Genomic DNA, 26,381 nt, shown 5'->3' with positions numbered 1-26,381 from the left:
TATACGAAACCTACTTTTAAAAAAAAAATTCTTACATTTCTAAATGTATGTGTGTATTTCTATATACATAATAATTCCACATAGTAAACACACAAATACATTATGCAAACACAAATTTTTATTTTGTATGAGATTAATCTAGATGAATCCATGCCCAGCCCTAATATATATACACATGTACATTTTCATAAATACATACATGCATGTGTGAGTATTCATATATAATGAATTATTAAGTAATAATTACACACAGTGTACACACTTAATTATGCAAAACAGACTTTTATTTTGTATTGGATTAATCACAATTAATCTTTTGACAGCCCTAGTCAAAGTGGGTTCTTAAAAAAGCCACGTTCAGTTTATTCGATATAAACCATTTTTTATCACAATAAAAGTTCATTTTAATACCAAAGATCACAACAAATGGGTTTTATGTCAAATGAGTCTCTTTAGCGAATGTCACACATAAAATGTCTCCAAAACAACTCAACTAAAACTAGTTTCTTTTCCATCCTAATACAGCTGGATTCATTATGCGTTATCATCTGCATGAAGATATATTTTTATACCTCTGCAATTAAAGATGATCACACATAAGAATTATTAGTCAGATGTTCTTGCAAAACGTTCTTGTTGATATTCAAAGAAGGCGATGCTGAAAACGGTTTGCAGCATGATCTGCTCTCTGATCATTCTTATCCATCTTTATATATCTGTCTATCCATCTATCTCTCTCTCTCTCTCTCTCTCTCTTCCTCTGTGATCTCTATCTCACTCGCCCCCTCATCCAGGCCTCTTCATGACTTTATTTATAAAACTTAAACCTTTTAATTACATGTTAACTCTCATTTGCTACCACAGAGCTAAAGCATTTTCTCTCTAAGTAGTTACATAATGCAAGGGTTAGGGGCTGTACTTAACAACATCAGTACAGGAGGTAAAGCAATTTGCACACTTAACCAAGCAAGCCATTCATTTAAATATGCAAATCATTCATTTATCACCAAGCTAAGTTTTCATGTACTTGATATTAAAGTTATTTAAAGTTAATAAAGCCATTTTCTAAAGGAAGAATAGTTTTTTTTCTAAACAAGGCTAATGTGTAGGCTTTCATGTTGTGTGTTATAATTTAATGAAGCGGAAATAAAAAAAAATAAAATAGAACTCTCTCACATAATTACTGTTATCTTTACATTCACATCTTACTTGACCCTATTTAACTTTAAAAAAACAGTTCGGTTTAAAGAAATAAAAATAATTCAGCCATGTGTCTCATAATTATGAGCAAATTAAAGACCTGAAAAAAGGCAATTAATACTTATTACTGTTATTTAATCAGACATTCATTTGAGCGCGATGAATAAATATACTCATTACATTACTTACTGACACACAATTACAGCAGCTGTTGACAATTTATCAAATTAATTTTTCAGTCTGATAGTAATTAGTAACAAAGGAAATAATATTTGAACTAATCTCTTTTTATCCTACTATACCATGCATGCTATTATACACTAATATGTAGCTGGGCAAATGTGTGGCAAACATTTGCATCATGTTTACATATTCTGAAAAAATACAGCTAGGTGACACTTGCCTGTGCATGATGCCACCATGATGCTGGGTCTTGAATCAGGGTGGTTGCCAGTGGCGCACAACAATGTATGTAGCCCGTCATGTGTGTGGTTCGTAATTTCAAAATGTGTGTTCTGCACGTCGAGTGATCCTATCACGTGTCTTGTCAAAATAAGTGCCTGCTGCAGATGGGTCTAAATGGATTATGATAAAAGAAACACTCGGGGTTGCCAGATACTCGCTCAATCTTATGCGTAATCAGAGTTTACTGTTAATGGAGTGTCTTGCTTGTATATTGTGAACGTGAGCGTCTCTTTTATCATAAACGGTTTTGACGCGTGTGCAGCAGACACTCATCAAAACACGTGATGCACAATGTTCACATGACGCAACAAACACATATTTTGAAAACACAAGCAACACACGACACTCCGAACATTTATTTTGAATTTGCGCCCCTCGGATGAGCAGTCACGAGCCGCCACTGATGGTTGCCATGATGCTGCTATATGGTTGCTAGGCTGTTTTCTATGGCATTGCTAGGAGGTGGCATTGCTGTTGCACATGTGTTGCTGCCACTTAATGGCATTTAATGCACATGTGTTGCTGTCATTTAATGGCGTTTAATGTAAATATTAAGATTGAAAAAAATATTCATATGCCAGCACACTCACTTTGCATCCATATTTGGCAACATAGGACACTTTTTATTACTGAGATGACTGGAAAAGTGTCTTTATCAACCAACAAACAAAATCACCCTACATGGACTACAACCACAGATCCTATAGTATTTTGTATAAAGTGACATAAGATGAATGTGTTACTTTGTATGCTTCTATAATGGCCGGCATATAACAAGGCATTAAACCAAATTCTTCATTTCGTAACCATGTGTGCTTTTATTCGCTGGCTCCAACTATACGATGCTTTCACCCTTAGGCGTCTTACCATTCAGCGCAGCTCTCTGTCAACATGTTGAATGTACCGTTTCAGGTCACACAGAGATCTGTGAGGTAAAAATCTCCTCTAAAGGTCACTTTAATCCATCAAAAACCAAATATCTGCGTGAAGGAGACATCAGTCCCTCGATAAGGTTTTCTTAGGGTAGTATTCTTAAGGTCCTGGTCGAGATGCCGAAGTCCATAGAGGTTAGACATTTTTATGGTTATGTTATTTTCTCACCCCCACCCCTGAAATAAGGGTCCGTTCTTCCGGCCTCAGAGTCGCGTGCTGATGTGCTGTACTTTTGCTTTTATTGTTTGATTGACGACAACGAGGAGTGTTTGGATGTGCTGCATTATTTTCTCCTAGCATGAGCGCTTTGAATTGATGCCCGTAAACTACGGCACATAAAAGGTTTGATGGCTTAACGCAGCAGGTGCAACAATTTGTGTCGACAGAAAGATGAGGGCGGGTTTGTGCAGCCGAGCATTGGCATGGTAAAGAAAAGACATCAAATAATTAGGCACATAAATGCGTGCATGTCTGTGTGTTTGCTGTCACCTTATGGAGTTCAATAGAAAGCTTGAGATTTATAAGAAATAAACTGCTTTTAAAAATTTTATGCCAGCAGTACACCCACATCACATCAATACTTGGGAATTGCAAAAATGGAACGGTTTCATATTTACTGAAATCAGCAATAATTAGAGTTGCAAACTATATTGTTATCCAGCTGTCCAATGGAGCTTCCATATAATATAATGTTTTTATAGCTCAGATGGTGAAACATTGCGTTAACACTGTGAATCTCATGGTCCATGGAGAAAACATACTGATAAAATGTATAACTTGACTGCACTGCAAGTCATATTGGGTAAAAGTGTCTGCCAGATATTTCAAAATTGTTTCATGCAACCTTTGAATTTGCATAACAGTTTTTTTAGCAAGATAAATAAATCATTTGTCTGATGTTCATGAATGTTCAAGATGATTTTTTAGGAAAGCAAAGTTTTGGTATTGGGGATCATTGAGTTAATTTTGTAATGCAGATCTGGCAACCCTGCACGTTCCATTACGCCATGCAGACCAAGCAAGAATGAAAGGCAAACAGCAACCACCTTACATTCCACTTGAACCGAACAAATATCACGAGAAAAAGACGTAAAAAAACAAAGATGATCGTAGAAACGGCTATGAAGAAACATGTCTGGATCAAGAACTTAAAGCAGAGTTCATGTGTTTTGGAGAGCGCTCTAAAGAGTGGATGAGATCTTATGCTTTCAAAGCTAGCTTGGTAAGGCTACCTTTAAGGTTTGTTGGTAACACTTCAGTAAAGGGACCAATTCTCACTTTTTTATATATATTTTTTGGCAAGTTTTAGCTTTTATTTAACAGTGAGTTTAGGAGAGAAAAAAGGAAAGTACATGGAGGAGAGAGGGGTATGGGATCGGCAAATGACCAGAAACCGGGAATCGAACTTGAGTCGTCGAAAGTGCAAAAGCACCACACGTCGGAGCGCTGCCCCCTACACCATCGGCCCCTGACCAATGCTCACTTTTAACTAGTTTCTTATTAGCTTACATATTGGGGATTTATTATTAGTACTCCAGTATTACAGTATTATTTTAGTACTGACCTTAGCCACAAAATTTAATCTGAGCCGTTTCCATACACATTTGACCCCCAAAGCTAAGTTCTTTTGACAAGTGTGATTGCTTGCGACCGTGCCTGAGCGGCGGATGGGTCAACTTATTCCCAGTCATTAACAAGTTATCTTGTCAATTAAAGGATTAGTAAATTTTCTTAAAAACAAATCCAGATAATTTACTCACCACCATGTCATCTAAAATGTTGATGTCTTTCTTTGTTCAGAAGAACATTTTTTTTTTTTTTTTAAGGAAAACATTCCAGGATTTTTTTTTTTCATTTTAATGGACTTTAATGGACCCCAACACTTAACACTTAACTCAACAGTTTTTTTTTCAACAGAGTTTCAAAGGACTCTTTGAAATGATCCCAACTGAGGCATAAGGGTCTTATCTAGCGAAACGATTGTCATTTTTGACAAGAAAAATAAAAATATGCACTTTTAAACCACAACTTCTCGTCTATCTTTGGTCCTGTGACGCACCGGCGCGACCTCAAGTAATTGCGTAGTGACGTCTTGTGAAGTGACGAGAAGTTGTGGTTTAAAACCACATATTTTTTATTTTTCTTGTCAAAAATGACAAAAAGCTTGTTTCGGGTGAGTTCTTATGGTTATCTGTAATACTGCAATTATCCACTAGATGTCGCTTTTACCCAATTCATAAAAAAACTGAAGCAATTTTTTTTTTTTTTTTTTACATTTCGTGTATGTTTTGAAAATCGTTCTGAAACTGATCTATAACAAAATTCCTTCACAAAAATTCATTATTTCAGCTTTTAGCAAAAAAATGTGAAAAAAACCCATATTTAACTCTTTCACCGCCATTGACGAGATATCTCGTCAATTAAGAAAAAACGCTTCCCCGCCAATGACGAGATTTTCCGTCTTTCCGCAATACCGCTATTATCCACCAGGTGGCCGCAACTTTTTAAACCCGGAAGTATTGCCCTATGGCAAGCGGCTGCATGTCCGTGTCTGTTTTAAAGATCGATCTGAATGGGATCTCTATGAAAAGTCAGTCACAAAAATAGATTTTTTTTCTGCTTTTGCTCAAAATGTGGTGTTTTTGTTTTTTTTTTAAAGCAGAGGGTCTGTTCTTTCATTTGGTATATTGTATGTTTATATATTTAACTCTTTCACCGCCAGCATTTTTAAAAAAAGTTGCCAGCCAGCGCCAGCGTTTTTCATGATTTTAACCAAAGTTTAATGCCTTCCAGAAAATGTTCTTCTTTAAATATATAAACATACAATATACCAAATGAAAGAACAGACCCTCTGCTTTCAAACAAAAAAAAACCGTTTCATCCTACCTTTAGTGGTTCTTTTGCAATCAGCTTTTGAATATGGGTAGGTTTTTGCAAAAACACCATATTTTGAGCAAAAAGCAGAGATAATTCCAGTTTTATGACGGACTTTTCATAGAGATCCCATTCAGAGCGATCTTTAAAACAGACACGGACATGCAGCCGCTTGCCATAGGGCAATACTTCCGGGTTTAAAAAGTTGCGGAAGGGCCACCTGGTGGATAATAGCGGTATTGCGGAAAGAAGGAAAATCTCGTCATTGGCGGGGAAGCGTTTTCTCTTAATTGACGAGATATCTCGTCAATGGCGGGGAAAGAGTTAAAGAAGAACATTTTCTGGAAGGCATTAAACTTTGGTGAAAATCATGAAAAAACGCTGGGCGCTGGCCTGCAACTTTTTTTAAAAACGCTGGCCGTGAAAGAGTTAAGAGTTTATAAACAAAAAAATATATATAAAGATTGGATGAAAAGTTTTTTCCCGTTTTGTTTATTGGTTTGTTTGTTTGAAAGCAGAGGATCTGTTCGTTCATTTTATATATTTGTATGTTTATATATTTTTAGAAAAAAAAAAAAATCTTGGAAAAATGCTGGCAGGCAACGTTTAAAAAAAGGCTGGCAGGGAATGAGTTAATGACACCCTGGCATGCAAAGGTGCCCTCTGGGGTGGGTAACTTGGGCGTAGGCGCAGAAGCATAAGCAGCTTAAGCAATATATTAAATAAGCAATAATGTCTGGTATGTCGGAGGGCTATGTCTCACCGTGTCCCAAACGATTTAAAATAAGTGTCACAAATTTATTATTATTGGCTCCACTTTTATTTACTGACTAAAGCAGTGGTCTCCAACATGGTGCTATTATTCTATTAATAGCCTTAATTGTAATATTTATGTATTTTTGTATTAGCTTGGCTTTTTTATGTAACTTTTCTTTTTAAACAATGATAAACGAGTAAAATCAAATCAACAAGTAACAAAAAAGTTTTAAGTAGACAATTAAAAGAAAGTAGCCCTCCATTGTGATAGCCCTTGCTCCCAAAAAGGTTAGAGACCCCTGGACTAAAGTATGCTTGGTGCCCTGATTGAAAATATTGTGTAAGGGCAAACCTGTGATGGCACGATTGAGCTTGGGTAAAGGTTTAAGGTAACCCTGCCTAGTGTGAGTACACCCTTAAACTGACCACTTTTCCACATTCTGCAAGGAGTCTTCAAATTTATGACCATGACTGTATGCACACGGCGAAGAAAAGTAGTTACTCAAGCCATGGGGCAAATGTTTAACCATGCATCACAAATTCAGATAAGGTCAAGATTAATTTTGAGTTCTCTGTAATTAGTGGATGTAAACAATTTTTATCAAACAACCTGTAATTGTTCATTCAGATGAGCTGATCTTAGGTCAGTGTGAAACATTCACTGATATTTATTATGTTAATCAATATGTCGCCGACATTTCCCCGTACACGGTACGGCGAAGAATCGCTTTATAACTGATTGTTTTAACTCGACTTCCATTGAGAGAGCACATTCAACAAGAAATTCATTAACCTGCTCCAACCTTCTAATCCACACTTTGGTCTATAAATCTCACTGTGGTGATTTATCATGTACTTGCAAACAGAACTAAGTCCCCTTAAGCTACAATAATGATGAGACCTCGTTTCAGGTCAGATAACCCCAGCATAGTCACATCCCCAAGCGTTAAAATGTCTGTCACTTCTCACTGTAGACTTTGTCTCGTCATATGTAAATGGTAATCACTAAACTAAATAGTTATTGCTTAAAATTATACTTTTGACCTTTGTTTCAAAGTGAAATTAAAAAGAATGAGAAATGATAGCAAATGCTGAAAAAATAGGGTAAAATTAATTATTTCTCTCGAAAAGGGATAAAACACCAGGGAAATAAATGAATTAAGTAAATAAAAAGTGTACATTAAATGTACATTAGCATTTCTCTAGCAATAAAGATTACATACTGTGCCTTTAAAAAAGTAAATGTCTGAATGTCTAAATGACTTTCTACGAAAGTAGAACGGATTACTGGTCCACTAAAGTCCACTACATGGAGAAAAATGTTTTCCTTCAAAAACATTATTTATTCTCGACTTTACAAAGAAAGACATAAACATCTTGGATGACATGGGGTTGAGTAAATTATTAAATTATTATAAAAATAAATATGAATGTGGATTATTCCTTTAAATAACATTACGAAACAAAATATGTAAACAATACAGCATCGAGGTTTCCCATTTTAAGGGACGTGAAGACTGAATCATGTCCCTAATGGAAAATAAAAGCACCTTTTCCTCTTGTTTTAAGCCCACATGTTGATAATACAATACAAAAGCAAATAAGCGATTTAGTTCAACCTGTCAGTGAGAAATTTTCAGGTAGGCACATTGTGCTATAAATAAATATGCTATTCAGTAAATACACACTCTAAATCCAAAATCTGAGTTGTTCATTTCTTACATGAGATTCCCATTTATACATCATTTGGTATACGGTTACTATAAAGTGTATTTGTAAATGGTTTTGCCAGGTAAAATGACCAACATGATCTCACAATAGTCCGTGGCATTCTCACGGATTGGTTACTCAACTGCTTTTTCCTATTTTCAAACCATTGTCACTTCGGTTTAGGGTTAGATTTGGTGTTTGCGTTAGTATGTCACTTTAAGTATTGGTTTATACTATTTTTTTCTGATGTATTCTTTTATATTTTCTAAACTTGAAACAACTGTCGCCTGGCGTTGGGGTTAGAGTTGGGTTCGGTTAACGATGTCATTTTATGTAAATCTAACCCTAAACCGAAGCGACAATGGTAAGAAAATTGAACAACACAGTGGAATAACCAATCTGTGAGAATGCCACGGAAAAGAAAGTCAGTGGCAGGGCCTCCGAAAAATGCGGAGATCCGTAAAAATTAGCAAAAAATTCTGTGACTATGCCACGGAAATTCGTGAGATCAGGTTGAAAATGACATATAAGTATGGTTTCTATTTAAAGTTGTGTAAAGTCTGATGTTCTCGGTTTGTGATTTAAAAAAAAACAGCTAGTAAATAAAATAAGTTATCAAAATCTATGAAAACAAGCAGGATCCTCTGCTCTCAAACGCTGGGGGCGTGTCCGCTGTCCTTGCTGAAACCACGCCCACTGACTGGAAAGATGCCTCTTTTACAATAGGTGTGTTCGAGATCATCCGGCGCTGCGCAGACCGATCGACGAGGTTTGCCGCTTGCAGTCGAGGGAGGAACTGAAGACGGAGCCGTCAAGCCGGACACCTGCTGCTTGCCGTAGTGACGTGTGCGCCGTGTTTCCTTGTTTTTAATCGCAAATGGAGTGAATTAGATGCTGAATTTCATAAAAACAAACCTATTAATGAAAAGTTGCAACCAGAAACATTTTATATCGAATATTTGAATTGCTGCTTATACTGTATACCTGAAAATAACGGGAAACAAGTCTATATTATTAAAATACCAATAGAGTTTGGAATTTTCATTTTTATTTTATTACATGACACAATATAACATATTTAAGCATATTAAAGTGTTTTTTCCTGTTTTAAAACATGAATGTATAATGTTTATTTATGTTAATGTTTTAAACTTGAAACGCACGTGATCGTTGTCATCAGTGAGGCAGCCAATCACGTAAAGCTGTTACGTCATCACAACTCCGTGCAGCCGCTCTGGAGAAGCTGCACTGGCTGAGCTAGCCGGCTACTCTCGAAACGCTCTCGCGGTACTTAAAAACCATATGACACAGTCACGTGCCTGCAGCGCCAGCTGAAGTCGGACAAAATTACTAACCGGAATGCACTGCTTTAAGTCAGCCCCCGATCGGTCTGCGCAGCGCCGCATAAAGTCGAACACACCTACTAACTTTCAAATACTACTGCAACCTGACTGGATACTAGCAATTGGTTTAGGGGCGTGGCCATGCTTGCTGGCTCCAGTGTGTCATCGAGCCACCGCTATAGCCCCGCCCAAATAATCCTGAACTACGAAATGTGGAAAACCAAAATTCAGTACTACATAGTTCAGTCTTTGTAACGTGTGTCACCAAATCTGTTTGGTGACACACAGAGGATCTGTTCTTTCATTTGATATATTTGTATGTTTATATATTTTTTGAATAAATTTTTCCTGGAAGGCATTTTGTGAAACCTTTGTGAAAATTACAAAAATGCTGGCGGGCAACTTTTAAAAAAAAAGCTGGGAGGGAATGAGTTAATGTCAAAAACTACCTTACCCCAGCGTAAAAACTTTCGGTAACACTTTATTTTACGGTGTCTTTGTTACACATGTTACATGTAATTATTATAGTAATAACAGTTAATTATGCATATAATAATCCTAAACCAAACCCTAATCCTAACCCCAACACTACAGTAAGTACATGTTGTTGATGATTATAACTTAGTACTTAAATATATAATTACAATGTAACAGTGACGCCTTAAAATAAAGTGTAACCAAACTTTCTTTGCAATATTTGGGAGTTTTCATGAAATTGCTATTTTCCATTGTGCACATTTTCAATTTGCGCTATTTGTAGAGAAATGCGTCTACTGGTTGTTTGTGGGTCTTTTTGATCTTAATCTGAAGTCTCTGAAACAAGCTCTGTTCAAAGACTCGCTCATAACTAATGCTCCGGTAACACGGATGTGTTAAGATTACTTTATTTTCTCCCAGGTCTTTTACGCCAGCGGTGACGGATGAACTCTCAGTCAGCCGCTGAAAGCATGTTGTTGTTAGGGACCTTTGAATCATCCGTATGAGGAACACTGCCCCTGAGAGATGTTTCCTGAAGATTTTTCCTATTTTAGCTGAGATATACCCCTGTATCCTCCTAGGGATCATGTGAAATTCGACCTTGCGGCAATTATGAATATTTTTAGCCGCGCTGTCACCGTTAAGGGTAAATGAATGCTATTTGAAAACACAGGGAAGAGGTTGAGCTGTGAGCTGCTGCTGGCTGGAACGGATGTTCATTCATTCAGATTTGCTGTAAAGCTATTTCTCCCATATCAATGAGAATGGTGTTTTAAGTAAGATGGAGGGTAAACAGGCAGAGATCCTCTTTCAGGGGGGCAACAATTTAATCGTCCAAATATGAGCCTAATGGGAAATAAATACACTTCCTTGCACTCATTTCGGCCCACATGTGGATGATTCGAGGCAAAAAATAACTATTTACTTGTGGCTAACAGGGATCATTAAAAAACAAATTATTTTAAAGTGTTGATAGCATTCATTAGTTTGTAAAATATTTTATTTCAAGAGGTCCACTTATTTCCTGAGATAGCATTTGTGTGATATTTTAAGTTACTGTTTTTTAACGCCCATATCCCATTTCATACTATTTTGACCATTGTGCACTCTCTGAAAACAGGTACAAGAAGGTACAAAAGTTGTTTTTGGGGTGGTACTTTTTTTAAAAGTACACTTTTGTACCTAAAAGGTGCATATTGGTACCTCATAGGTGTACACAGGTACATCTGTACAAAAGTGGTACTAGAGTTGGGCTTGTAACTCCAGAGTTGTCGATTCAAGTCTCACGGCTGGCAGGTTGCGACTGTCGTGCCCTTGTGCAAGACTCCTAACCCTCGTTGTTCATTGGGCACTAGGATAGCTGCCCACTACGTGTGCGTGTGTTCACTATTCACTGGGATGGGTATTTCGAGTGCGTGTTACTTGACAAACCTGTCACTTTCACTTTTCACATATTAGGACCTTTTCAAAAGGTACAGTCCCAGAGTGTTTAAAGGCAGGGTGCATGATTTTTGAAAAACGCATTGGAAAAGGGAGTCGGGCCGACTACCAAAACACACTTGTAGCTAATCAGCAGTAAGGGTCGTGTCTACTAACCAACATAGTTGCCTGGGATGCTTTATGTGTGGGGCGGGTCTATCAAAAGAAGGTCCAGATTCTATTGGGATAGGGGCGTGTCTGTTTAGGTGATTTGGCTTTCAGAGATCATGCATCCCACCTTTAACCCCCAATCAGTCCTTGGGGTCTATATGACCCCAAACGACATTTCATTGGTTAAAAAAAGGTTCCCTTCATCTCAGAGATGTAAAACTTTGTGACGTTTCCTAAATAATCAACCCATCCTCATGCCCGTGGCGTCAATATTTGACGCACTTGACCATGCGTCAATATGTTACGCAGAGGGTATACCTTTCGCGTCATTTTTTGACGAACTGGGGACTTCAATACTATTACGTCCGTTGCATTCTCTTTCCTATTTTCTTACCATTTTCGCGTCGGTTTAGGGTTAGATTTACATAATGACATCCCTACCCAAACCTAACTCTAACCCCAACGCCAGGTGACAACTGTGTCTAACCCCAACGCCAGGTGACAACTGTTTAAACTGTTTAATTTCGCGTACACTGTTTAATATGCGTAATCTAACCCTAAACCGACGCGAAAATGGTAAGAAAATAGGAAAGAGAATGCAACGGACGTAATAGTATTGAAGTCCCCAGTTCGTCAAAAAATGCCATGCTATTGACGCCATGGGCATGAGGATGTGTAGAAATAATCTATCTTTACATACACAAAAAACTGGGCTTGATTCGGTTGTTCTAAAGGTATGTAAAGAAAAAATTATCAATCTGTCCCTTGGGGTCAATATGACCCCAAATGAAAGTGAATGGGGAATGCAAATAAAAAAAAAAAATATCAATAAATCCAGCATAAATCTGAAAATTTTGACACAGTAATGAAGGCCTGGTACTTGTGCACAAATGCAATGCAAAAAACACATGCTCACACAAACACACACACAAATACACACACACACAAACACACACAGGAATGACAGCAAAGTGTCCCCACAAGGTCACAAAAACACTTGTGTTACTATCTTTGTGGGGACAATTAGTCCCCAAAACGTGATAATTACCAGGTACACAAACACACACACACACACACACACACACACACACACACACACACACACACACACACACACACACACACACACACACACACACACACACACACACACACACACACACACACACACACACGTGCACACACACATGCACGCACAGACACACACACTTACACTCAATCAAATTTCTATGGCATTTTGTAAAAACAGACATTTCAAAATGCATCAAAATATTATATAAACTATAAAACATGACTATTTAAAATATAATTTATTTTTAATATCCTTTTTAATGTTTATATAAACATAAATTTACAAAATGTATCACAAAAGTAATGATTTGAGCAGTTCTCCATATCCAGGAAAATGAATAGGTCTCTATCACTCAAAAAATGAAATGTTGGATTTACTTAAAAATATTTTGTCAACAGGTTCCACATAATTTGTTAAGTAAACTCAACAAACAATAATATAGTTCATTTAACAAAAGAAGATTAAGTAAACTTAACAAACAACAGTTGAGTTGATTGTACAAAAAAAATTAATTAATGATGACAAAAATTTGAATAATGCCATTTTATAAATTCCACCCCTTTTATCTAATAACTCCTTAACACTGAATCAATCAATCAATCAATCAATCAATCAATCAATCAATCAATCAATCAATCAATCATAGTGCAACTGTTTAATACAACTAATCATATAAGCCTCTTAATTATAACTTATCAAGTACATCACAAATATTTTTGAAATGAAATGTTACATTTCAAACCATTAATTTGTTTGTTTTTGTTCTAATAATATATCAGAACAAGTTTATTCACTCATAGTTGGCCACAGGTACCTATCTAATGATTCTACACTTCTGCAAGAGGGTGCCAGAACAACAACAATTACCCATAATACACTGCAAAATCATCAGCCAATGAGATGCCAGTCTTTATTGGTTTTATTAATCTGTTAAAACACTGTTATGTTGGTTATGTATTAATTTTTTTTAAGTAATCACAATATGAAAGGATTAAGTAAAACTGGCAAAGGCGAAAAGTTCATTTTTTTGAGTGGGAATCTGCTGGTCTAAATGATTTAATTCCTACATTGTAATACTTTTATGTTTTTTTTCTAAAAAACAATGACTGAATTCAACACCTCACACCTATATCAATATATAAAAACAATTTAAATCAAATTTAGATCATAATTTATGTGAATTTTCATAAAAAAAAAATTCAGACAAGCCAACGGTGTAGTTTAGGATTTTAGTAGTAAACAGGTACAAAAGTACTTCAAATATCTCAAAACATAGCTTTATTGTATAGATGAGAAAAAAAAAGATATATTATTTGTATTATTGAAAATGTATATTTTTCTTACGATTATGCTTTCAATTTTGGGGTCATATAGACCCCAATGGCCAGAAGTGTAAACAGAAAGCGAGGAGCGTTTGAGGGTTAAGAAACACTTATAAATTCTGTATACATTTAGCCTCTAATTATTCCTGTAGTGCAGTCGATAGAGAAATGAACTAGCAACCAAAGTTCATGGGTTCGATCCCTATTGGACATGAAAGTATTTTTGGATAAAAGCGCCTGCTAAATGAAAGAATGCAAACTATTTATTGACCTGCCAATAAGAATAATGAGTGTGTTGATGTTAAATGTGTCATCATTTTGAAGCTTGGTTTCAATAAATGACTTTTATGCACTTCAGAGGAACTCTTGACTTGAAAATTTCACAGTTATAAGCTCTTGTAGCTCAAAAGATGAAGTTTCCCCATGATATGAGCCCTTTACAATGTCTTGGGAATCAGCTGTCATCTCTAGGCGGTTTAACAGTTTAACAACAGTAACTTTTCATCGTAGGTCACACGGCACAAAGGTTAAAGAGCCGATAGGGACGCTTTCTGTGAGCAGGTACATCCTCCAATTTTAAAATATTGTAGGAGATGTCTGGAGGAGGTAAATACAGTAATCACCTGTAATACAAATCACTTTCTTCACTACGGCATTTAATTTTATCCAAACATCACAGCCAATTGCTTTGGACACGCAACACACTAAAAGCCTCAATTCAGTTTAAAAGATGTGACATTATTCAGCCGCCAAAGCATTAAGCTTTTAAAGTGGACCATTCTTTTTAAAAAGCATCAATAAGTGGTCGGCGTAGACATCTGTCTTTCCCCCGCACCTGTTTTCTTTTGTCATCACCATTGTCGAGCCTGTCCAATGATCAAGTTGTTTTTTTAACCTGGTAAGTACATTTAAGATACAAAGGCAGCCAGAACAAAACAAAGCAGACAAGAAGTTACATTTGAAGGATTTTAATTCTTCAAAGCACAATTGTATTGACCAAATTGTAAGCTTTGGTGCAGGTATGAGGTTCAGAAATTGCAAGCTTTTCTCTTTCTTTTGTTAAATCATCACGAATCGCTTTCAAAGGCGTTTGACAGATCAATACAGAGAGGCTTTGTACGATCTGGAACTTTATTTCATGTCTTTGTACTTTATTTATTTAGTTTGGAATAATAAATCACAAAATTAAAATATAAGAGTATTCACCTTGATATTTAGTTGTTGGCGTGTACGTTCTTTAATCTTAGCAGGTAAATAATGCAAATAAGAAGCAAATGTCTCTTTTGCAATATATGTCTATTATGAGTTTAATTAAAAAGGCAGTAAGGACGTATAAAAGTCATATAGTAAAATACCTTTCAAAGCTTTTTTAAACGATAAAACAATTAAAAATGGCAGAATAAAGACATATACTGTATGTTTTTATATACTAGCTTCATTTATATGAATTTCCCAAATAGTCACAGAAAACCAGTGTGAGAAATAATGACAGCCTATTGCTAAAGATTGTGGACATAACAGCACAGGATTAAGCGGCTTTGATCGAGTAATAAGATTTCTTATCTTCACTTCAGGCTGGTAATTCAGTTCATTTCAACTATTGTATATTTCCCAGCCATATATCTGCTAAATAGTGCCATACTGGTAAACAGAGAAAAGAGTGATTTGCCTGCAGGAAATCAATCAACATCTCTTAAACGGTCAAAACAACTAAATAAATCAATCAATAAACTTAATCTGTAGACTAAGTTCAGACCCACATTCCCGCTTTCCATCCATGGAAGTAAATTTAAGGCTCTGGAGCCTCATGTATGCGTACGTGCATCTCTGCCCCATCTCTTCCCCGAAACAACCGTATGGAGCGTACAATGCTTAGTTTTACTGTGCATAATGTTGTCTGTTTTAATATGGATATTTCCATCCATGTGACGTTACATTTACAAAACACAAGGAACGTATCGACAGATTGAACTCTGTTTTTTCCAACAACCACAAACCACACATATGACCAAACAGCTGTTATTATGTTAACTCTTTCCCGCCATTGACGAGTAATATCGTCAATTAAGAAAAAAACTATTTCCCTGCCAATGATGCTTTCCTGACAAGTTTTTACGGTAATCTGTAATTCCACTAGATGGCGCTCTTACTCAATTTATAAACAATTAAGCAGAAAACTAATTTAATTAATTTTAAACTCCATGTATGTTTTAATAGTCATTCTCAATCAGAATTCTAAAAAAAAACAATCCTTCACAAAAATGCAATTATTTCAGCTGTTTGCTTAAAATTTTGTATTTTTGAAGAAACCTACCAATATTTGAGAGGTTATAAAAAGGAAACAAATAAAGATGGATATTTTATTAATAAAGAAATTTTTTATAAATAAAAGATAATAAAAGACATTTTATTCCCGTTTTGTTTGTTTGAAAGCAAAGGTTTGTTCTTTCATTTAATATATTTGTATGTTTATTTACAGAAGAAAATTTTCACCATAAAAAATGGTGGCGGGCAACTTAAGACTGCAATATTACAAACCTTATCTAGAATAGGCTACTAGTAGATAAGCCAGTATATAAGTGTTTCCCATTATAAAACATTATAAGGACAATTTTGTATTACGCAGCGTATACATAAGGCATTAAAGGTGCAGTGTGTAAATTTGAGCGGGATCTAATGGTGAGGTTGCGAATTGCAGCCAACGGCTTAGTCCACTGCTCACCCCTCGCTTTTGAAACGCATAGAGAAGCTACGGTAGTCGCCACCAGAAAAACATGTCATCTTCGGAGAAAACTTAGTTAAAAAAGTTTGTCTGTTAAATGCTTCTGTAGAAACATGGCGGCACAAAATGGCGACTTCCACGTAAGGGGACCCTCGGTTTATGTAGATAAATATGTCTCATTCTAAGGTAATAAACACATAACGGTTCATTATGAAAGGTCATTATACACCCCTGATAATATAGTATTGCATTTCCGTCAAGAGATCCTTCTAAAAATTACACACTGCATCTTTAAGAAAGTGATATTAAAAGAAAAAATTCAGTAGACACCTTAAAAAGCATACTGTTTACAGGCCAGCAGATGAAACCAAAATATAAAAACCAATGAGCTTTAACACGTTAACTGTTTTCCACATATAAACCCAAATTGTAAGAAAGTTTCTCTACATCATAATAAAATAGGCTACATTATTAAATGTCCTAGTACATCACATTATTTTTCATCATCTTAAAGGTTATAAAGTCTATTGTAGCAATGTAGGCACTGTCATTTGGCCTATAGGCTTTATTTTTTTTTACAGTATTGTCTATGATTAGATGACATGCACAAGACTAATAAACTTCTCATTGTTCCTTAAATACATGAAACATTAGCCTTTAGTGTTTGTTCAGTGAAGAAAAGACTACATGAAGAGTTTGCGTTAAGAAACGTAAGCCATCAAAATCTAATAATTTATGTGAGAGGCACTCGGGCGAAGTAAAAAATGCCGAATGTTACTTGTTCTCAGAAGCATCAAGCTTCTGTTAACATATTGACCCCAGGGGTTCTTATGAAAAACTTTCTATTATTTTACTCGAAGGCAACATAACTCGAGCAGAACCAAAACATTTACAGCTGATCGCTGTCAATAAAGTTCAGCGACGACGTCCCAAGGATGGCAGCAGCAATGACAGTGTACTTAATATGACAAAGTAAGTGTTTTGATTGATGCCATGTTTATTTTTTAATCAGTGTATACTACTAGTCAACTAAATTAATATAACATGGCAAAGATGAAAGTGTCACAAGGTGACGATCTTTTGGGCGGAACCAAAAGTCGGGAAACTTTGGTTCCGTCCGGATGTTTCCGCCCAGACCGAAGAACGGAAACACCGGACATCCGGCAGCCTCGCGAAGGCTGAAAGCAGCCGATTGGGCACAGCTGTGCCTAGTTGAAGAGATCGCCGGGCAATTGGATGACTGAAGTACAGAGAGGAGTATTTAAAGCACAGTTAAATGACAGTTCGTGAGTTCGGGCACGAGAGGGGGATTGACACGGGGAAAGCTCCTCTGCTTAGTGCAGAAGAGGTAACTACGTACCTTTTGAAGAGCCCGCAGGCTCTGTTGATCCGGGCTGCGCTTGAAGCGCGCGGAAAGAAGACAGGAGCTGCCGGGGGTGAAAGAAAGGCGATACGTGGGTGGAGAAAAGGAGCACCCCGAAGAGAGCATTGTGCTGTCAAGTCTGTGCGTAGTGTGTGCTGAGAAACGGAGCTGTGCTCATCGTTGGACGTGGTGGCTGTCTGTGTTTCCCTCTCTCTCTCTCGTTGTAGTCTTTATTGTGGACCTGCTGGAGTAAACAGGAAAATCCTATGGGTAAGAAGGAACTTTGTTCTAACCAATACTGAAGGAGTAAAGCAGGAAGAAAATTGACCTTCTGGTACAACGTAAACAAAGGCTATTCGCCGTGAGTATACCCTTTTGGTGTGGAGTAACTTGCAAAAATTAACTTGTGTAACCATTGGAAACCTCCAGGAGAAGGAGGGCGGCCCTACCCCTACAATAGTGTGGTGGGCGAGCCGTTAGAAGTACAAATTCAAACAGCCACCGCAACGAGACTTATTGTGGTCGTATTTCCCATCGCCCCTATCTTAGCCCAAGCGCAGTGGAGGACACCGGGCGCTTCCCTTGTTGTGGTGCACTTATAGTGTGGTGAGTGAGACTGTGTAATAAATCTTTTCACGTTGGAGTGGTGCTGTGTATTTGCTGTGGGTTGCTGTGTGTCTTGTAGACGAAGCCCCGCATCATCCATTTTCTTCTACTGGGCAGAGGACGGAGAGGCCAACGACCTCAGAAATTACTGTTACCATATGTAGTGTGCTGTTCGGAGTACGAAGGAACGCAGACCAAGAGCTGTCAGTGACTGTGAGTAGAACATTTGAAATATTCGTGGTGTAAACTTACCTGTGTCTGTTTTGTCGCAGAGTCAGAGGCGAAAGGGTCCGCCGCCCCCGCGGTCTCTACAAAGGGGCGCCCCTGTCCAGGATTCGATCGGCCTACGGGCAGTGGAGATAGGGCAGCGCTCGACCCGGTGAGGTGGTGTGTGACCTTCGCCCCTCTGCTGACCTACGAGGGAAACCATACCTACCCAGAAAGCTGCAAACAGCAGAGCCGGTGAGAAATACTCGAAGTCTCAGTAACAGTGTCTTTGTGTCCTAGCGGCCACCTGTGGAGAGAGAGAAGAACGAGAGTGAATAATTGGAGAGCAGACCGTGAACGTGATACCTACCCAGAAAGCTGTAAACAGCAGAGCCGGTGAGAAATACTCGAAGTCTCAGTAACAGTGTCTTTGTGTCCTAGCGGCCACCTGTGGAGAGAGAGAAGAACGAGAGTGAATGATTGGAGAGCAGACTGTGAACGTGATACCTACCCAGAGAGCTGTAAGCAGCAGAGCCGGTGAGAAATACTCGAAGTCCAAGTAACAGTGTCTTTGTGTCTTAGTGGCCGCCTGTGGAGAGAAAGGAAAACGAGAATGAACATGAGGAGACTGGGCCGTGTGAAGATACAGTGGTGGTGGAGGAGAGCCTAGAGTGGCCATTATTTTAAGTTCCCCTTTTCCCCTTCCCTATTTAATATTTTTAAGTAATTTAATAAAGGATATTTTAATTTTATGCTTACCTTGTGTGTCTGGTCATTGGGGTGGCTTTGGGAATCTCCTCGAGGTGGAGAAAGGGGCGTGACCTTATTTACACCTGGGTCCACCCCTACCTGTGACAGATTTGGCGTAGTCGGCAGTCCACCTCGGGTTGAGACCAAGGTCCCCCAATGGCCTACCACGTTTTTTTAAAAGAAAAGCTCCCATCAACACCCTATCAGTCCCTAAACAACGCGTTCTCGGGACGAGAACGGATTGGCGAGGGAGGATGTCACAAGGTGACGATCTTTTGGGCGGAACCAAAAGTCGGGAAACTTTGGTTCCGTCCGGATGTTTCCGCCCAGACCGAAGAACGGAAACACCGGACATCCGGCAGCCTCGCGAAGGCTGAAAGCAGCCGATTGGGCACAGCTGTGCCTAGTTGAAGAGATCGCCGGGCAATTGGATGACTGAAGTACAGAGAGGAGTATTTAAAGCACAGTTAAATGACAGTTCGTGAGTTCGGGCACGAGAGGGGGATTGACACGGGGAAAGCTCCTCTGCTTAGTGCAGAAGAGGTAACTACGTACCTTTTGAAGAGCCCGCAGGCTCTGTTGATCCGGGCTGCGCTTGAAGCGCGCGGAAAGAAGACAGGAGCTGCCGGGGGTGAAAGAAAGGCGATACGTGGGTGGAGAAAAGGAGCACCCCGAAGAGAGCATTGTGCTGTCAAGTCTGTGCGTAGTGTGTGCTGAGAAACGGAGCTGTGCTCATCGTTGGACGTGGTGGCTGTCTGTGTTTCCCTCTCTCTCTCTCGTTGTAGTCTTTATTGTGGACCTGCTGGAGTAAACAGGAAAATCCTATGGGTAAGAAGGAACTTTGTTCTAACCAATACTGAAGGAGTAAAGCAGGAAGAAAATTGACCTTCTGGTACAACGTAAACAAAGGCTATTCGCCGTGAGTATACCCTTTTGGTGTGGAGTAACTTGCAAAAATTAACTTGTGTAACCATTGGAAACCTCCAGGAGAAGGAGGGCGGCCCTACCCCTACAATAGTGTGGTGGGCGAGCCGTTAGAAGTACAAATTCAAACAGCCACCGCAACGAGACTTATTGTGGTCGTATTTCCCATCGCCCCTATCTTAGCCCAAGCGCAGTGGAGGACACCGGGCGCTTCCCTTGTTGTGGTGCACTTATAGTGTGGTGAGTGAGACTGTGTAATAAATCTTTTCACGTTGGAGTGGTGCTGTGTATTTGCTGTGGGTTGCTGTGTGTCTTGTAGACGAAGCCCCGCATCATCCATTTTCTTCTACTGGGCAGAGGACGGAGAGGCCAACGACCTCAGAAATTACTGTTACCATATGTAGTGTGCTGTTCGGAGTACGAAGGAACGCAGACCAAGAGCTGTCAGTGACTGTGAGTAGAACATTTGAAATATTCGTGGTGTAAACTTACCTGTGTCTGTTTTGTCGCAGAGTCAGAGGCGAAAGGGTCCGCCGCCCCCGCGGTCTCTACAAAGGGGCGCCCCTGTCCAGGATTCGATCGGCCTACGGGCAGTGGAGATAGGGCAGCGCTCGACCCGGTGAGGTGGTGTGTGACCTTCGCCCCTCTGCTGACCTACGAGGGAAACCATACCTACCCAGAAAGCTGCAAACAGCAGAGCCGGTGAGAAATACTCGAAGTCTCAGTAACAGTGTCTTTGTGTCCTAGCGGCCACCTGTGGAGAGAGAGAAGAACGAGAGTGAATAATTGGAGAGCAGACCGTGAACGTGATACCTACCCAGAAAGCTGTAAACAGCAGAGCCGGTGAGAAATACTCGAAGTCTCAGTAACAGTGTCTTTGTGTCCTAGCGGCCACCTGTGGAGAGAGAGAAGAACGAGAGTGAATGATTGGAGAGCAGACTGTGAACGTGATACCTACCCAGAGAGCTGTAAGCAGCAGAGCCGGTGAGAAATACTCGAAGTCCAAGTAACAGTGTCTTTGTGTCTTAGTGGCCGCCTGTGGAGAGAAAGGAAAACGAGAATGAACATGAGGAGACTGGGCCGTGTGAAGATACAGTGGTGGTGGAGGAGAGCCTAGAGTGGCCATTATTTTAAGTTCCCCTTTTCCCCTTCCCTATTTAATATTTTTAAGTAATTTAATAAAGGATATTTTAATTTTATGCTTACCTTGTGTGTCTGGTCATTGGGGTGGCTTTGGGAATCTCCTCGAGGTGGAGAAAGGGGCGTGACCTTATTTACACCTGGGTCCACCCCTACCTGTGACAAAAGCACATTTATATATTAATTCAATAGATTTATAGCATTTTGAAAAAAAAACCTTTTCATGAATTTATTGCATTTTGCAGAAAAAATAATCAGTTTTTATAATAAATCTTTGAAAATCAAATTATGAAAATAGTGGTGTTCATCTTGTCACTTTCTTGGTATAGAAAACATGTTTTTATCTAAATCAAATGGAATTATTGCGTTTTTTTCTTCTGAGTATATGTTGTGTTAAATGTTAGCTTGGTTTTCTTTTTGTAGACATGATGTTATGGTGCCTTGAAATCCCATCTGAAACCTCGGCAGATGCTTTCAGTTCTGGACAAAGCCTGTATCTGATCGTAGGCTTTGCCATGAAGTTACTGTACGTTGTAAGAAATTGGGTTCATATTTGAGGAGTTTTCTTCAAAGAGATGTCAACCAGGAGTAACATTATGTCCCTCCGTCTTATACTGGTGTTTTAAAACGCCATTACTCCTCGAACGATAAAGACACAAAGGAACACATTCACTCGCCAAGGACTTTCGAAAAAAAAAATCAATCTTCAACTATATTAGCCAGCAGTGGCTAGAGACTGAAGATAGATATGAGGTATGGGAGGGAACACATGTTGTGTGAGTGGAAATAGAAAGTGATGAAACCTGCAAAGAGATGAAATTCTTCAAGAACTGCAATGACGTCTCAAAAAAACACTTTAGTCTGCACTTCAGTTTTGTCCCATTTCGTGCATTTGTGGTGGCAAGGAAAAATGAATTGACAACTAAAAAATTTAGAATATCTTTCAGAAAACCTTTCAACACCTCTACAAAACTGGTTTATTGGGTAGGTATGAAAGAAAGTATTACATACGCTTGTTCAAGTGTTAAGTCGCCTTTCAGACGACATTGCATAAAGTGAATTCAATTAATTTCTCACAGATGTTAATGTTTGGGATAGAAATGGACAAGGACTAATCATCTTTTACGCCATCTGTTATGAAACCTGAGATAATTCAGTCAGGAATGATTTGACAGAGTGTTGTAAGATGTCTTGGATGGGTGTTTGGGGAGCACTGTTCTCAAAATGTTGGACACTTGGACAAAGACACATCTGCTGGCGTCGCTGAGGGTGAGAGTGCCCGGGAATCTTAAATTAAAGTTAACAAGGGCGATAAGATAAATTTCCTAATCGAATGTTTGTCTAATCATACTCATTCAGTTGGGAAGAGCTGTAATGTGACTGATTTTAGCCATTTCTAAGATTTAGTTCTTATTTAAAGGTGACTTTTTTATGATGCCATTTTTCAAACTTGAATGGTGTGTAATGTTGCTGTTAGAGCATAAATAATACCTGCACAAAGCTCAAAGTTCAGTGCCAAGTAATATTTTTTTTACAGAATTCACTTTTTAAGGACTACTTCCCAGTTAGATGACGACAATTTTGTGAATTTTTGACTAACCTCTGCCTACAGGAATACGCCAAAAAAAAAGAGATTGACCTTGTTGTGCTTCGTCTAAGAAGAGGAAGAGTTGCATTAGTGGGGTGTTTTGTCGCCATGCCATGGAGATGCTGTTATTTTCATCCCGTAGTTAAATCCCCTTTGTTTGGCTTTTGCTGAGGACAGCTTCCTCAATCTATCATGACCTTTCCGGACAACGTGCGCTAAGATGCTGTCGTTGAATCACTGGACCAGCTACACAATCAGAACTTGTTACGTATTTCTGAGAGCAAGGAGGACATCAGCCCACTTTTAGGACAGTGAAAACAGCTGTATTGGGATAAGTAAATTGTGTCAAAAATTCTGCGTCTTCTTACACGCGTAACATAAACACGTTATATTGTGCAAAGTCATACACTGCAAAAATGACTTCTTACTTAGTATTTGTCTTGTTTTCAGTAGAAATATCTAAAAATTCTTAAATCAAGATGTATTTTCTTGATGAGCAAAATGACCTGAGAAGATAATTTAGTAGTTTTTAGACAAAAAATATACAATTTAAGTGAATTTGTGCTTAAAACAAGCAAAAATATCTGCCAATGGGGTGAGAAAATTTTACTTGAATTAAGTGTTTAAGAAAAAGGAAATCTTATTTCACATTTTTTTTTCTCACATTTTTCTGTTATGTCACAAACTAAGAACACATTTAACATGCAACTTCACGTGAACTTTACACACTTACTGAGCTTCTGTTGTCATATGGTCGATGCAAATTAAAGTCTGAGTTGTGTATTTTTTTATTTCTTCATCATTTCTCTATCATCAAAACGTTTGTATGTTTTCAACCCATACACTTTATTAATACATTTCTAAAAGTTCCAGCACAGTCAGCATCAGACTGGTTTTCTGGCCAATTACTCTTTAAACTCCTGCACACTTACTCATTGTTCCTAAACACAATTAGTGAGATGTTGGCTGATTTATACACGGCACTGACATATGGGCATTGGTTCATAAAATGCCATAAGTACCCATCAAAATATATGGAGGTGCTCATTTAACTAATGTTAATTAGTCAAAAACTTCAAGCAAGAATCTGCCAGCCATGAAACTTAACAGGACTGTTATTGATAATTGGTGCATGCTTTTGTAAGCACAAAAACCTGTTTTAAAAGGTAAGTAGTCTATGTTTTAAGATATTACACACTGTCAGAAATAAAAGTATAAAACTGTCCATTTTATGTTGTTTGGTTGTATTATGTTTTGTATACAAAAAAAAACTATGTCTTTTTGGGTACATTATAGACAAAAGTATGTTGATTATGATACTAAGGTGCAGTATTTGCTACAATACAGTCCAGTTGTGTGTGTTTTGTTTACTGTACCCTAAGGACCTATTGTGTATTTTTAAATGTACAGTTAAATGTTTTGTACCCTTAACAATTAACTGGTACGAAATTGGTACTTAAATTCACACAACAGCTCCTTAGGCTATAATATTCTAGCAAAGGTCTAGCATTTTAATATGTTGTATACCCATAAAAGGTACAAAAATGAGTACCACCCCAGCGACAGAAAAGATTCAGTAAAAAACAAAAAACTGTGATGGATGTCTGTCTCTTGATTTGAGAAAGTTGGATTCCTGGTTGGTTGAAGTCACTGTGTTATATATTGAATTGCATAAAATCCTGTAAAATTCATGACCTTTCAAATTTGGCCTTTAAAACAATGAACCACCACCATTTTGTTCCTGATAAGTGTGTTTACACTGGACATTTACTGAGATCACAATAAAAGCACCAGCAATTTGGTACATTACAGGACTTTATGTCTTTATTACAAAATTGCACCTCAGTCATAAATCCAGACTATGTCAGGTTGGAGAAAAGTCCGGTTTCACAGACAAGGCTTAGCTAAAGCCAGGACTTTTAAAAAGATCTCTTGACAGAAATGCAATATAATATACGTAACTACAATCAGTGGTGTATAAATACCTTACATAATGAATTGTATTGTTTTTATTGCCTAAGAATGACCCGTTTTTATCTGCATACACCGCGCGTTTGCCCTATGTTGTCTCAGACGACGACATGTTTGTCCTGTGGCGGCTACAATGTGCGTTTTGAAATTGAGGGGGAAATTGTGAGCTTTTGGTTGCAATTTGCAATCTCACCACTAGATGCTGGCACTAATGCTGCGTTTATGCCAAGCGCGAGTGATTTACATGTTAAGTTAATGCAAATACTCGATTAGGCATCCTGCGGCGCGGTACACGCTGTAAGTTCCACAACTTGAGCGTTAATAATTTCCGCGTCGCGTTAACTAATCAGGACCTTGCTGTAGTAGTGATGTGAATGCAGGAAGCGAGCGCAGAAGCCCCTCCCATGATGCAAATTTCTGCGTGAATGTCCCGAATGACTAGAATTTCACGCTTTTTTTTTTACGCAAAAATAAAGGGATTGAACTCAAATGTTCAAGCGTCCAACTACACGCTAATAGCATGCTTTTGCCGCCTCTATCGCGGCTGGTGGGAATGCACCAAAAGAGTCCTATCATACACCTGGTGCAATGCAATGCAATGTGCAACGCAAGTGTTGTTTGCCAGTTTCAGCCCGAAGCAGTTATCATTTTCACATCCAGTGTCACATCATTTAAATAGCAAATGCATTTGCGCCCATTGTGCGTCCATGGGCGTGGCTTGAAAACGAGGTGTGTTCAAATGCGCGTTTGCATATTACACACATGGATGCACAGCAGCACACAAACGTTTTAAAGGGTAACTGGTAAGCAGATTGCAGTCATTTGGAATTTTTTTAATGCTACCCCACCGATTTATTATATTTGATGACTTGATATGGTGATATGGTGAGAAACACTCAGGGCGCTGTCCCAATGCTGATATGGCTTTCCACACGTTTTAAAATTGTTTATCTCCTGTTTGTGACAAAAACATATTTTTACTTATGCAAAAACGTATAAAAAACTTTTTGAGATTACAGTGATCATGCATCATACAGTACTTTATCAGCAAATAAAACACTTATTTTTACTTATTGCTTATTTTACTTATTACTCCATTACTCAAACAACAGAAGCAAAACAAAGCTTTCATTACAAAAAAATAAGTAGTCTGCCTTGGCATAAGCGCAGCTGGCTTTTACAGGGGATATGAGATGAGACTCTCATTGGTTTATTGCATGTTACGCCCAAAACACACCCATTACTCATTACGTGAATAGGAACAACCATTTTAGTCTGTGCACCAGGCGCAAAGACCATTTTTCCCGGTGTTAAAATAGCAAAAGTGGAATCGGATACGCCTTAAGTGAACTTGCACCGTGTGCTTGA

The sequence above is a fragment of the Paramisgurnus dabryanus genome, chromosome 4, assembly GCF_030506205.2.
Source record: "Paramisgurnus dabryanus chromosome 4, PD_genome_1.1, whole genome shotgun sequence".
NCBI lineage: Eukaryota > Metazoa > Chordata > Actinopteri > Cypriniformes > Cobitidae > Paramisgurnus > Paramisgurnus dabryanus.
This window is presented reverse-complemented; position numbering follows the sequence as displayed.